This window comes from Cupressus sempervirens, chromosome 7 (assembly GCF_028749045.1).
Source record: "Cupressus sempervirens isolate cs-2001-9-10 chromosome 7, ASM2874904v1, whole genome shotgun sequence".
Classification (NCBI taxonomy): domain Eukaryota; kingdom Viridiplantae; phylum Streptophyta; class Pinopsida; order Cupressales; family Cupressaceae; genus Cupressus; species Cupressus sempervirens.
Genome location: NC_143124.1, coordinates 9,055,743 through 9,071,355, shown reverse-complemented (window position 1 = coordinate 9,071,355; position 15,613 = coordinate 9,055,743). Strand labels below are relative to the sequence as shown.

The 15,613-nt window shown below is 31.4% G+C and overlaps 1 pseudogene; it reads left to right on the top strand.

Annotated features, from left to right (window-relative positions):
- The first annotated feature begins 4,910 nt into the window (after positions 1 to 4,910).
- On the top strand, positions 4,911 to 6,502 carry LOC149545148 (uncharacterized; annotated as a pseudogene).
- The last annotated feature ends 9,111 nt before the right edge of the window (positions 6,503 to 15,613 follow it).

Genomic DNA, 15,613 nt, shown 5'->3' with positions numbered 1-15,613 from the left:
TTTCAAATATGGAATTGTGCCCTGATTTAGCATACCTGGATTTTACTTTGAGCTTCAAAAATTCTCTCCCAAATATGAGTTTGCAAGGAAATTGTGGCCTGTAATGACTGAAATTAAACCTAACACTCACTTCGATGATAAATTTAACTTTGAAAGCCTATTCTTTTCCCTTCATGCAACGTATCTTTAAAAATGTCCTAATTTTTTTATGAGATTGCTAATATAGTTTCTTGATACAATCATACACATACTTTATCATCTTTATCCAAATAATTTTCATAGCATTCCTAGCTAATCTTAATATCAGCTTGTATACATTTCTTTTATTTCTAGGCTTAAACATGCAAATCAATGTAATATTATATGTCTTTGAATGTTAAGACATTAGTAAAAATGAGGGCAATCAAAATTTAATCCCAACTTAATTTTACATTTCATGGGATGAATCTTGATAAAGGAACACATTCATGTCAATTAATATCTTGATTTTGAGATAAGTAACTCATTTTTTTAAAGAAAACATAATTTTAAATTAAAATACAATAATATATAAAAATCCAAATACTAATAAATAATACTCTTATTAAATTAATACATAATAAAATAAAATAAAATAGAAATTATAATTTTTATTATAAGGTATAACAAGAAATGTATAACAAAAAATGTATTGCAGTTCTAACTCACTTAAAAGATAAAGAGGAGAAAGGAGAGAAGACACACTAAATGAGAAGTAAAGCACAAGAAAAAAATTAAATTAAATAATAAAATAAGTGAACAATAAAATGAAAGAGAAAGGTTACTAACAAACAAAGAAAAGAGAAAAAAACAAGGTTAGACAAGAGATTATAACCAAAAAGAAACTAAAGGAAACACATAATTCTACCAAAAGGAAAGAATGAAGAAATAATACATTAAAAATTAAAAAATGAGGCATAAGAAGTAATAGTTACAAATTAATTTAAAAAATAAAAATTAGGAGGAAAAGACACAAACAAAATACATAAGGAAAAGCTTCCTCCAACCTATAAATTATATAATAAGAAGAAAAACAAAACATACACATGCCCACACCCATGTATATAAGATAAAAAGAAAATTATATATTATATCAATATACTAAAAATTTACATCTATATATATATATACAAATATACATGTATAATATATAATAATAAACAAAAAATATAATAAAACTATTATATAATATTTATAAAAACTATATTACATAATATATATGTATAATTACATAATAGAAAGAAAAATACAAAATAAAAAAGAATACATGAGATAGAAAATGAAATTAGAGAGGACCACAAAAAAAAGGAGGGAAAGAAAAGAGAACAAACCCAACTTGTCACACTATGACACAAAAACCACATCATCTGATACAAAATTAAGATGTCAATGGTGATTTGGACCTATATGAATGTGGCATAGTCCAATTGACTTTTTACTATACATATAGACACAATGTTGAACATAAAATACATCAACCATTCATTTATTAATTAGTTTGGGTGACTAATTATTAGTGACCAATTCTTTTGTTATTTATTTGATCATTTATTTAGTCACTTATCTTTGTCTAATCATCTGATTTTTGTGAATGACCAAAGTAGTCATTTATTTAGTCACTTATATTTATAAATTATAAGAAATTAATAGAATTTGATCACTTTTAGTCATGTGACTAAACTTTTTAGTCTTGTGATTAAAAGATTTAGTCATGTAGTCATTTATTTGCCAAAATTCTACTAGTGCATCGAATTTGTTCCTTCCTCAAAACCCTTGCATTTGTGGGCTAGAGTCAGGACCTTTCAAAACTTTGGTTCCTCCATTTTTTTCCCAAAGATTCGAGCTTCTAGGATCAAAATTGGCATTCCCAAAAGATACTTAACACTCTTAGATTAATTCAAGGGAATGGTTGGAATTGGGTGAATCCCAATTTTATTCTATTGGGATCACAAAAGCCCTCAGAGAACATCACAGTTCAAAACCCTAAGGGAGATCATAACTCTAAAAAAAATGATTCTTGTTAGGTGAAATAGCTCAAAAAATAAATTTGGGAAAAGAAAAAGATAGAGTAGAATCTCGTATGCTTGTAGCCTCCTTCGGAATTGAAAATAATGAATCAATTGGTATAACTATGATAAAAATATGTGGCGACATTTTTGCTTCTAGTCCCTAACCTAAATTACAAGGTTTAAGTTTGAGCTTAAGTTGACAATAATAAAATTTGGATGAAGTTCAATTAGGATGAAAAGTTAGGAAAGAAATCGACATAAAATTTTCCTTCCATAAATTTTAATTTTAAAATATAAATAGTGCATCTAATAAAATATTAAACTAGTTTAAATTTTATTTTTAAAAGACCTTAGATTTTAATTTATTATAACTAAATATTAATATTTTGAAAAAATATATAAATAATATAAATTTTAAACTTTTTTATGGACATGGAAGATGACATCTAAAATAATGAAGTTTCATATATAACATTAGTTATTATTAACTTGTTCTAAGATATTTTCAAATTCTTTTTCATTAAACAAGTTGTAGGAATGAATAATTATAATAATTAATTATTTACCATAAATTTTGTTATAAAAAAAAGATTTTGGTTTGCTCTTCGAACATCTATATAAAATCATTATAGTTCAATAAATTAATGAATATGTAAGGTATAAAAATAAAACATTGTAAATATATTGATATTTTATATTAAAATTATAATCATAAAATTATTTGCACATTCAAGTAAAATCTTAGTAAAGCATTATAATATTTATATAAATATAATCATTACATAATTTTTCTACTCCCTACAATCTAAATTAAGAAATAATCACACCAATTTTCGTCACTTAGTCTTGAAAATGTCACGTGTTCTTGCCAAAGTCTCCTCATTGTTTCATTTCTAGTCATGCATAAGCACATTCAAGCTGGAGTAGTACTAGGATGGGTGACCTCCTACAAAGTCTCAATTATTCACCTCTATGATCATCTCCTAGATCCAATGAGTATCAGGTGTTCCATTCATTCTCATGAGAGACGGGTTAGTGTGAACCACTATGTGCGGAACATGGGTCAATGAGTTTGACTCCAAAAGAAACACAGTTCAATGATGATAGCTATATGACAATTAGACATGCAAAAAATGTCTCTTGCTTATCAATTAAAGATCTCAAAGAGCTTTTTAATGAATGGTTTATAAGGCACAAAACTTGGTGAATGTTTTGTACATGGGGTTTCAATCAAATTGAATTTAGCATAGAGAAATCTCTGTAGTTAAGCATGCTCAAGATAGAGTAATACGAGGATGGGTGACCTCCTAAGAAGTTTAGATTCTTCACCTTTGCAAGCATCCCCTAGATGCAATGAGTGTTAAGTGTTTCATTCATTCTCATGAGAGACGAATTTGTGTGAACTGGTACTCATGAAACATGGAATAACGAGTTTGACTCAAAAAACTACACAATTGAATCCTAATAAAAATATTGTAATTTGGTTTGCTCAAAATTTTTGACCAAGTTAAAATTTCTAAATGTATTATGAGCATGTAAAAGAAAATCCTAGCCATAAATAATTATGTATCTTTCTCATATATTTTTCATATATGTTTATATAAATTTTAATAATGTTAATCATCCAAAATAAAACCAATACAACACTTATGATATAATTAATGCACAACATGTGAATTTTAGACCAAATTTATGTGAATTTTAAGTTTGAGTGAGTTTCTTAGAATGCAATTTCTAATGTTTACTTATTATTTCAATTAACTAAAACAAAGCTTCATAATAAGATTTCAATATTTAATCCTAGGACTTAAAACTATTATAATTTAAAATGGGAAACATTTGTATAATATTTAACATGAGAAAGTTTCTAAAATATTATACAAAATCCAATTTAAATATTATACAAATTAGAAACCATTTAGCACGAGATCTTAAGGAAACCTAACATTTTCCATTTTTATCAAATACCAATCCATACCTCGATCGACTAAAAATTTGGAGGTTATATTCTTTTTGTCTTGTGATTTTAATCGGTGTCCATTTCAATCTTCAATTTAGAGTGAAGAATGTTGATTTTCGTGTTAGTGACAATTCAATTCTTCCCTACGAATTTGATGGGTTGGATTTAAACTGTTTCAAAGATGAATTGATTCAGAAAATGAGAGAGGATTACAAAAGATCAAGGATTTTCTATGTAGTGAACCATGTAATTTTGGCAGATCTTGTAGATGCGATGTCCCAAATCGAGCAATTAAGTGCAATGCATGTTGAAGTTAAAGAAAGAGTGAGAAATGTTTCTTACAGGGCTCCTCCACATTGAAATTGTAAGAATTGACCTCCCCAATTTCCCTCCTCTAGATTCAGTTCAAGAAATGACTCAGAAATCTCGCCTCATGGTGGAAACCCTAAATTCTGGTACGAATTTTACTTATGTATTATAGTATTTTCAGAGTTCTAAAAATTTGATTGTCTCGAAAAATAGTTATAATGCTTATTAGCTCTATATTTGCAAACTATTTGTCAAAATGCTTTAGATAAATATTCTCGCATGGATATGTTTGCTGAATGTGGATTTTCTTTTAAGATATGCGTGGTTTAAAGTTGAATTTCTCAACCATTGTCAATACCCTCTTTGTATGAGGTAGAATGGGAATTTGAGAACAACACATGGACATCCATTAAAATTAAACAGTAGAGAATTTGGTCCAATATTGAGGTTGACAATGATATAGCAAATATAATTACAAAATATGGACGCACAGAAGACACATCAACTGTTTGACATAATGCGACATTTCAGGTAACACAATCAATAAAAAATTTGCATAAGATGATTTGGTGAAAAGGGACCTAGAACAAAATATAAACGTGCATCAAGGAAAAATGGAGAAGATTCTGTTAAATGTTAAATTTTCTTTGTTTACACACATTTTCTCTTCCATTTCAAATGCCCGTATCAAGTGCAATGCTCCATGGTATATGATACCAAACCTGCTGCACTCTTCGGCTACAAGAAGTTCGATGACACCAATAGAGGATGACGTAATTTATTTGGATCTTAAGGACTGCAAGCTTTCTATGAATTCCTTGGATGCTGTTGTTTGTGAGCTTATAGATCATTCAATCTTAACAAGCAAGGAGGATTGGGGGAAGCATTAATCAAATGCAATTAAGAGCCCCCTGGGAGATGGAGGGCAGGTGGACAGGGCATAGAAACACTGGAGGAATTTGGGAGAGCCCAAATTCATATTTGCACCCATGGTGCACCAATCCGAGCTACCTTTCAAAATGCTTTGTAGAAAGTATGGAGCTATAGTTTCTTATACTCCTATGCTTCATTCCTGTCTCTTTGTTGAAGACCTAGAATACCGAAGTGTTGAGTCCACTATCTGTAAGGAAGATTGCCCTTTGTTTGTGCAATTTTGTGCAAATGACCCTGAAAGGTTGTTGGCTACTGCTCAGGTTGTTCAACCTTATTGTGATTACATTAATATTAATTTTGGGTGCCCACAACATATCGCCAAAGGAGGTAATTATGGAGCTTTCTTGATGGACAACTTGCCTCTAGTGAAGTCACTGGTTGAAAATCTAGCATCTAATCTATCTATGCATGTATCTTGTAAGATTCAGATATTTCCATTGCTTGAGGACACCATAGCTTATGCAAAGATGCTCTCTCCTCACTGTCCATGGAAGTACTAGGGATAAAAAAGATGGAAGTAACAGAGCATATTGGTCTAGCATTAAAACAGTTAAGAAGGCATCTAGCATCTAATCTATCTGTGCATGTATCTTGTAAGATTCAGATATTTCCATTGCTTGAGGAAACCATAGCTTAAGCAAAGATGCTATCTCCTCGTTGTCCATGGAAGAACTACTGATAAAAAAGATGGAAGTAACATAGCAAACTGAGCTAGCATTAAAGCAGTTAAGAAGGCACATAGGATTCCTGTATTAGCTAATGGGAATATAAGGCATTTGCAAGATGTTTATGATTGTTTAAGAGAGACAGGAGCAGATGGAAATTTATCAGCTAAGTCCCTCCTTGAAAACCCTACACTATTTGCAGGGTATCAGTTAGAAACAGAATGGTCTAATAATGTAATTTCCCAAGCAAGAGTGTTGGAGAAGTATGAGAAGCTGAAACATTCTGAGATGAATTTGAAAAAGCATTGGATCAGGCCACTTTGCTCTTGGAGTATTTTGATAAACTTATCAGCTAAGTCCCTCCTTGAAAACCCTGCACTATTTGTAGGGTATCAGTTGGAAACAGAATGGTCTAATAATGTAATTTCCCATGCAGGAGTGTTGGAGAAGTATGAGAAGTTGAAACATTCTGAGATGAATTTGAAAAAGCATTGGATCAGGCCACTTTGCTTTTGGAGTATTTTGACCTTTGTAAAACATATCCAGTTGTCTGGCGTATGATTTGAGCCCATGTGCATCGAATGTTAGGTGATTGGTTCAGGATTTGAGCAACACAATTTGTGGCACCAATCTTTTTGGGATGACTTCCTGCCATCATTGAGAACAAGTGTAGGTGTGAATTGAGTGTGCAGATTCTATATAAATGATGAGAAAGAAAGGGATATGTAATAATGCAAGCTCTGATTTTTTTCTGAAGTAGTAATATAGCACTGTCTTTTTATAGGATCATGCTCTTCTTTTCTAATTGATGGAAACATTCTTCTTGAGAGAAGAAAATTAAAAAATAGAATCTTTTATGAATATTTTTTAAGGGAAGATTTTATAGCATCAGACCCTACATTTTAAATCATAAAATCCTTAGAAGACCAAAAATTCCTATAGTCTAGATGGTTAATGTTTGCATATGCATTTCTACCTTTCCACAAATTGTTATCTTATTGAATGGTATGTTTGAGTTCATGTAATAGAAGAAAATATTTTAGAATATTTAGAGAGAAAAAATGTGTATATTTGTAAGATCATTTTTATCATCTTTGTTGTTAATTTTGTCAACAATTTCAACAGTTTTTAATAGCAATATCACAATGACTTTTGTGGAAAATAGCTCCTATTTATCAATTGATGATCTTGAGGGACTTTCTAAAAAATGGTTCATAAGACACAACACTTAGTAAAGGTTTTTCAAATTGGGTTGCATAAGAAAAAAAGAAAACAACATAAACACACGATACCATTTTGAAACCTTATATGGGTTGAGCACAACTAGTTGGACCTTTTATCAGTGCCAAGAAATGCCACAGATGTAATTTTTGAGGTACAAGTCAAATATCTTTTGCCTTTGCTGAAGATAATAGCTTGTAATTCTTTGAAAATGGAAAATATGTTGACACCTACTGTACTTCTAAAATTAACTTAATTTTCTAGCAGGTACACCTAATGTTTGTCCCTCCAAAGCTTTTCTACTCACTAATGTTTTGTATTTCATTTTGCATATTTTTCTTTTATAGAGAATATCAATGTCCTATTTGATTCTAGTGAATATAGTAACTACATCTCTAGATGGCCCTGTTAATGTTCCTATTATTCAGTGTAGCTTCTGTTATTCAACATAGCATGATGCTGAATGGAATAAGTGTTTTCTACATATTGTCCTTGCTTTATTGATTTTAGTCACTACTTATTTACTTGTCTTTTAAATCCTATGAGAACCGTATTCCTTGTTCAATTGAGTGCTTAGCTATCCTCTAGTAGTGATCAGAATAGTTTTTCACGTGGTAATCATTTTATATTTTGAATAGTTCTAATGTGATAATTGGTTTTTTTACAGTTTTTTTTTTCTGATTTCCTATATAATAAGTCATTCATCTCCTTTGGTTACCCAAAAGATTTTGGAACTGTGCCCATCTCATCTAGAACATGCTAATAAATTTATATACAATGCCAATATACTTTTTTATCATCAATATTGGAAATAGATGTTGTTTGTTCTCTTGGGGATCCAAGTGCCCAGATTTGAAAATATTACTGGACGACCTTTCAAGCATGTTTATTATTTTTACCTTGTGCAATATCAAAACTAGTCTTATTTCTTTGTTGATCATTCAAATGATACAATTTTTTATTTCCTTTCCCAGTTATATTGCAATACAATAACTGTAATGTTTAGTTTTTGGAACAAATAGTCTAAGGCAATTTCAAACCAATGATTCAGTTCAAGTTACCAACCTTGGTAGATTGGGCTAGCTTTGAAACTGCTCTCCTATAAGGCACACTGACCTTTTGTCAGTCATTGGGTCTTGAAGAGTGAGAGCACTTCTAGCCAATTGTTACTTGTTAGCCCCATAATATCACCATGAAAATCATTGAGTTGCATTGCCACTATTCAACCACAACCAATCAACAAAACCTCTTGCAAAATGCAACACCAGCAACACACTACTTTCATGCCATGAAATTGTAACCATTAGCCAAAATCCCTACTTTGCAACTTGAGCTCCATATGGGCATCACAAGATTGAAAAAAACAAAAAAGTTGATGAATATCCTTTTTCAAGTATTAGAGAGAAGGCAATACTTAAGATGCAAAATTGAAGGGTCATCAAAATGGGAAAAGGTACAGAAAACATGCCCTAAACAATTTAATGTCAAAATTTCAGATGTGCAAATGATATTTGAAATTTTTGCTTGTAGTTCCTAAATTTTTTGCTTTGTGGAAAACTCTAAATAATGAAATTACTCTCAAATCCTTAGGAGAAAGAACTCATTTTTTGAATCATGCAATATGGTTGAAATCTTCAAGTTTGGTATTTAATAATATTTGAGCAATAATAGTTTAGAATGGTTGAGCTGATTTACCTTGAGTGAGAGCTCCTTAAGAGCATTTAAATGGACTGAAATCCACACCCCTTTTGCTATAGCATATCTTCCACCTGTATCCTTGAACTCCTTGAAGAATCGTAAAATGCCTATTTTGAAGGAAATAATAATCATGGGAATAGAAACCCTGACCAAGCTTCCAAAAGAAAAATCTAGTTACAGATCACAACTTGCAACAAGCAAGCACTCAAAATTGCTTTTCGATTTGAAATCTCATATTTTCACAAAGGTTGAGATTAGAACTTTGAGAAGACTACATACCTTTGCCACTCATTCTTCAAAGAATCAACAAAAATCAAATAGCCTTTCACTCATTTTTTATACATTTTGCAAATTGGAACTGGACTAATAAAATACAACTTTCTATTTGACAATTTTATCCTCTACAGTTGGATTTCTTATATATGTAGAGGCTCTTGTTCAACTTTAAATTGTTTCACAAAACATGGAAAGCTCTTTTTTATTAGTCCAGTTCCAATCTACAAAATGTATAAAAAATGAGTGAAAGGCCATTTGGTTTTGTTGATTCTTTGAAGAATGAGTGGCAAAGGTATGCAATTGAGATGTCCATAAGCTTCTCAAAGTTCTAATCTCAACCTTTGTGCAAATATGAAATTTCAAATTGAAAAGCAATTTTGAGTGCTTTCTTGTTGGAAGATGTGATCTGTAACCATATTTTTCTTTTGGAAGCTTGGCCAGGCTTTCTATTCCCATGATTGTTCTTTCCTTCAAAACTAGCATTTTCTGATTCTTCAAGGAGTTAATGGATGCAAGAGTAAGATATGCTATAGCAAAAGGGGTGTGGATTTCAGTCCATTTAAATGCTCTTAAGGAGCCCTCACTTGGTAAATCAGCTCAACCATTCTAAACTATTATTGCATATTTGAGAAATAATAGTTTAGAATGGTCGAAATCTTCAAGTTTAGTATTTAAGAACTTCTTTAATTTTTTTAAAAAATTGGTATATGAAACACCAATAATCCTTATTGCTTGAGCTCAGTGTGCTTAACTGATTCTATTAGATAGAGAATGCTTGAGGACACAATAACAGACTAGAAGTTATGAGAAAAAGGGGAAACATTAGTAAGGCCATTTGCACCATTTTTTCAATGGGTACACTAGATATTGATTGATTTGTCAACATTATGGTTTGTCTTACTACTAAAAACTTGTGACAAATAATTCATGGGTAGGATGTTTGTTATAAAACATTTATATTAGCTAGAGTTAAGCCAAATGTTGCTAGTGATTATGTTGACTTTGATGAGGATGTAAATGATATGTATGGAACTAGCAGTACCAAACTTGAGGTGAGTGCTATAAAATTTTACGTTTTCTTGATTACGATATGATTGTTAGTTCTCAGATAACCCAAAATAGTCATGAAATTACCTCAAAATGGTTCTTTTATTCATTGTACACAATTGAAATTATTATTTTGTGACTGTGTATTTCTTTATATTTGATTATCTTTATTTTTTATTCACATTCCATGTAAATTCAAGTGATCATATACATCTTTGCTTCCTTTCAAGCTATTATCTTTCATTGGTAACTTACTTTGAGTCACATAGAAGATATAACCAATCTTGTCTTGTTATTTGTAAAACCAAAAAATAATCTTTGGAAGATTCTAAGTTGAGACATGTACAAATAAAATTATAATATTATTAATTTATATAGTATTTTGTGAGTGTTTTTATATTTTAGAAGAATATTCTACCTTTAGCAAAGAAAAATGAATCTTTATCACAAGTACATTATTATTGCATTATATTTTTGGCTATTCATTACCTATGTAATTTGATGTATTTTTTTATTCATTTTGCAAAAATGTATTGATAAACTCAAAGAAGGGGATAAAGTTAAAGTTTTGGATCCATATGATGGCGATGTTGCAGCTATTGGACAAATTCATTCTCTATCCATTATACATGGATCCAACTTGAATGGAACTGGAGATGCTAATGTAAATATTATAAAGGTCACAAGTAATGTTCCACTTGCTTATGAAGACAAAATAGATGGAGCCGTTCGTCTCAAAGAGAAAGAGGGAGCCTTCACACGATGGCCACTAAAGTATTTGCAAAAAATGACATAGTTGATCAATGCTTTATAATGTTCTATTTTTCAGAAATTTTGGATCATTTCTTAATATTGCACTAGTTTGAAAGTGGTGTTTAAATATTGACTATCTAGGGGTATTTGAAAGAGTTGGAAACTCTTAGTCAATTTTGACATTTTTATTATATTATGTACTCTTTTAGAAAAATTTGACGTGTTATCGCATATTACCTTTCTTTATCATGATATTAAATCAATCTTTTAATTTATTATATTGTGGCTTGTTCATGTGTATATTTTCATTTGCTTTTATGTTTTAGCTCAAGTCTATATCATGTTTTTTGTATTTTAAAATTTGCACTATTGAATAAATTATTCATTTGATAACCATATTTGCTACTAATGAATATAATGATCAATAAATGATGTTAACAATGAACTACCAAATAATATACTACCATATATACTACCAAATAAAATATCAAATATACTACCAAATAAAATACCAAATATACTACCATATATACTACCCAAAAAACTACCCAATCAACTACCAAATATACTACCACATATACTAACCAAAAACTACCAAATATACTATCTAAAAAATGACCAAATGTACTACCCACAAAACTACCAAATATACTACCAGAAAAACTACCGCAGTTACTAAATAAACTATCAAATAAACTACCAAGTAACAACAATAAATGACTAAATCAATGACCTAATCAATGATTAAAATAGTTTAGTCACAAATTTGGTCGGGAGATAAATGTCTGGAAATAAACTACCATTGGTCACATGATCAAAATTAGTCACATATCTACAATTTTTAGTAGTTTATTTAGTATTATATTGTTGTTTTTGTACTAGTGGTCTTTTGTCCAAAATGAAAGATAGATTTGTTCAATGGTCCAAACAAAATGATTAAAAAATAAAAAGAAGCAAGGAACACAATATCTATGTGCAACATTTTCTAAATTTTGTAATGTGAAATCAAATCCTTGATCATGATTTGATTTATATGCTCCATGACGATAATATTGAGAAGGTACACTGCCCTATGATCTTACTCTATATTTCTAGACATTTGGGAAATTTTCAATTATATGAACAAATGTGCTTCTATATAACTAATGATGCTAATAGAATACCATTTTATTGAAAGATCTAGGAACTAAGAAAAAAATTGTGCATAAACACAAACATCATATAACCAAAGGTTCTTTATAATACAAAACAAGAGAACATGAATTGTTTTTGAATAATAAAGTAGCCAAAACAAGGTGGTTGGCCCTTATAGAAGACAAACTAGCCTACAACCAATAAATTACCATCCAAACAAAGAACACCCCCCTAATGTTGCTTATCAAAACAAAAACATCATTTAAAAGAGCATAATAATAATATCTACCAAGCATCCTACTAAGATAACCTATAACAATATTGCTTATAAGTAAAGAGTTTTTAAACAAAGGCAATAAAGTCTTATAACTGACTAACTCCAAAAACTGACAAACCAAAAAAGACATAAAATAGAGAGGATCAAGCATTAATTAGGCTTCTTGTCAGCCTTCCCTTTGAGAAGGATGTTCGCCCAATCTTCTTCCAAGAAATCAAATAGCATCTTGGAGTCCTCATGAGTCAAGTCCTCCTCCTAGTTGTCCTTTAGTAGGTGCAAGGTAGTGGCCACCGCATGGATCACCTTGATGGTGAAATTTGATAAAAGTTTGACCCTCTCCTCCAAGACCTGCATTCTCTCCCTCAGCTTTTTAACTACCGAATTTTGGGACTCCATGGTTTCCTCCACATTGCCACCCATATTTCCCTTCACTAGGTCCTTATTGTTATCCTCTAACACCAGTGGGTTAGAAATAAATTTTTCTTTAGGTATCACCCTAGCCGGGGAGGACACTGTCGTAAGGGAGGGGGCCTTTCTACCATTTCTGGGAATTGATCCTGCATGAGGTCTACCATACCCATTGTAAGAGATGAAGAGACATGGGTCACCTCTTTACTTCCCTTATCCTAACCACCCAAGCCCAACATAGAGGAGTCCAAAATTTCCATCTCCTTATCCTCCTAATTCCCCATTCCATAGTTTGACGTCTTCTATTTTATTCTTTGTTTGGGGTAGGCCATCTCTTTAGAATCCAAATCCTCCACCTTTGAGGTAGTGTTCCTCATTTTCATTTTGGCATTCATTTTTGCAAATCTCCCATACCTTCATCTTCCACCTCTAGGCTCCTATTTTGACTCCTCCAGATCCTTATCCTTCCCTTTCTCTATTTTCACACTTTTCCCAGGTGGGGTTGTCTTTCTCTGCTTAGGGGACTCACTTGGAGAGGGTTGGGGTGTAGGGGTTGTAGGGCCAATAATTATCAGAGGGTAGGGGTTATGAAGAGTTGGGTTATCAACCTCCACAATCCTAGGAGGTAATAGGAATAGATGGAATTGGTATAGGTAGTGTTGCTTGGATTTTCAGCTTAAAATTTTTTCTACAAATTTATAGTGAAAATATAGTTTTGACCACATAAATTAGGGATTGTGTGTTTTAAATTATGCTTGCCCTAGGTAAAATCCCTAAATTTTATGTTTCCATAGTTTCTTTTATGCTTAGGTCTGACATGTGGTTTACCATGTTTCAAAATTTCAAAATATACATGACAAACTCTAGTAAAGCCCTAAATAATTTGGGAAATTCCTTTTATTATAAAGCTATCATGCGCCCTTTTATTTTGTTCCATTGAGAGACTTATACCCAGGCACGTGAGTCTTTTCTTAACCTTGGTTGGCTATGGTTAGTTTTCCTTATGTTTTCTCTCTGATACCATATCCAAAGTAGATGATGTTGATAATCATTGGATCTTGGAAGATTAATGATCATCACTTTCTCGCAAAAGGAAGATGTATGTTATTTTAAAAAAGTGAGGAAGCAACTAAGTGACACCTATCCCAGCAGGTCCCTTTCAAAATTGTAAAAAGGAGTTTTTTTTTTAGCCATTGATACAATCAAGATCAAGGGCTATCACATTCTCACTTTTTGTACTTGCACACCATTTAATCAAAATGAGAAAGAAAGCTTTTTACATGTGAAGCATGGTGGGACCTAAATCAACCTTCAACCACAACTTGAAATGTGATAGAATGAGTCAGCACACTAAAAAGTTTTGATTGATTGGAACTAGTTAATTGGGTAAAGGGTTTATGATCTCATGGGTACCATTGATCATGCATAGATCTAAAGCTATCATATTCTTGCAAAATGAAATTGCATAGTGCTTAACCAAAGCGAGAATGTGACATGCCACCACATGTTTGTGAGGGGGGCCTGGTAATGAATAAAATGGAATTGCGGTCACTATTTTCATCACTATTGATTTAAAAGGAATCAAGGGTCTTTGCTTTGTCATAGAATAAAAATTCTTGATGGTTAGCCAAAGTGAGAATGTGACAAGCCACCATGTATCTGTGAGGGGCCCAACCTTTGAAGGTTATGCAATCATTGCATATTTTTTTTCAATCATTGATCAAATGTCAGATCAACAATTGTCACTTTCTCACATAATAAAGTTGCATAGTTTTTAAGTAAAGTGAGAAAGTGATAGGATGACATGTGGCATATTTCGAAAGGGATGGTGCAGGCATTAAAAGTCTAAAACAGAACCATCCAATCATAATAGATCTACGACTGAATTCAAAGGTACAATGTGTTTGAAAATATGATTATAGAGTTTAATGCTGATCAATGCTAGTTCATGTGGAGGGAATGTTACATAAAACATGAATTCCAATCAATTATCAAATATCGAACAATAAAACCTTCAGAGCAAAACAAGAATCTAACAAATTGTTTCTTTTTCAAGTAGTGAAGTGTTGAATTCAAGAATTATAGGCATCTTGCAGGTGAATAGAAATATCCTTTGATCATTTGAGGCTTTCTTCTCTAAGATTATTTTTAGGTATTAAGAATGCCTTCATGATGAGAATTTTCTAGGAGGTAAAGTTATCAACAGAGAAATGTGCATGATAATTTTTTAGAGAAATTACCTTAGTCCACAAATGAAAAAGTGAGAGGGACAAAATTGGCTCCAAAAAATCCTAAGTTGTGAATTGGTGAAGGTTTTTACGACAAAGCCAACTGGTTAAGGGATTCAAAGACATTTTATGTGGGTTTAGAGTTGTTGAGAAAATTGTTCTTAGAAAGAAATCTAGATACCCCTTTGAGTAATGTCTAGCAATTAGACATTGGCAAGCTAGTAATTCCTAGGATATTTTTTGATAACGATCTCTTGACTCTGATTGCAAAAAGATATGATCCTATATCTATATTAGTCAAGAATAATGCTAGGGAAAATTTATTCAAGGTTACATCCAAACTAATTAGGGAAGTTTTTCTTTTTAAAACCTAATCAAGCATTACATAAACGAATCAATTTTGAAGACCTGTAAACTAGGTATGAGGCTTAGAAGGTGTATTTAATGAAGGGGCCATTGAAAGAACATTTTGTTAGGATAGTAAAATTACCCTTGGTTACACCAAATACTCCAAAGCCATTGTTGAGAAAATACTTCAATCCTAGAGCACAAGCACTATATTTCTCTCTTTGCAAGATATTTGGAATGGATGAACAAGATCACATTCAAGGCTCAATTGTTTTCATGATGTCTTAGACCTTACAATATGGTATGAGTTGAATATTTGATTTTGCCAC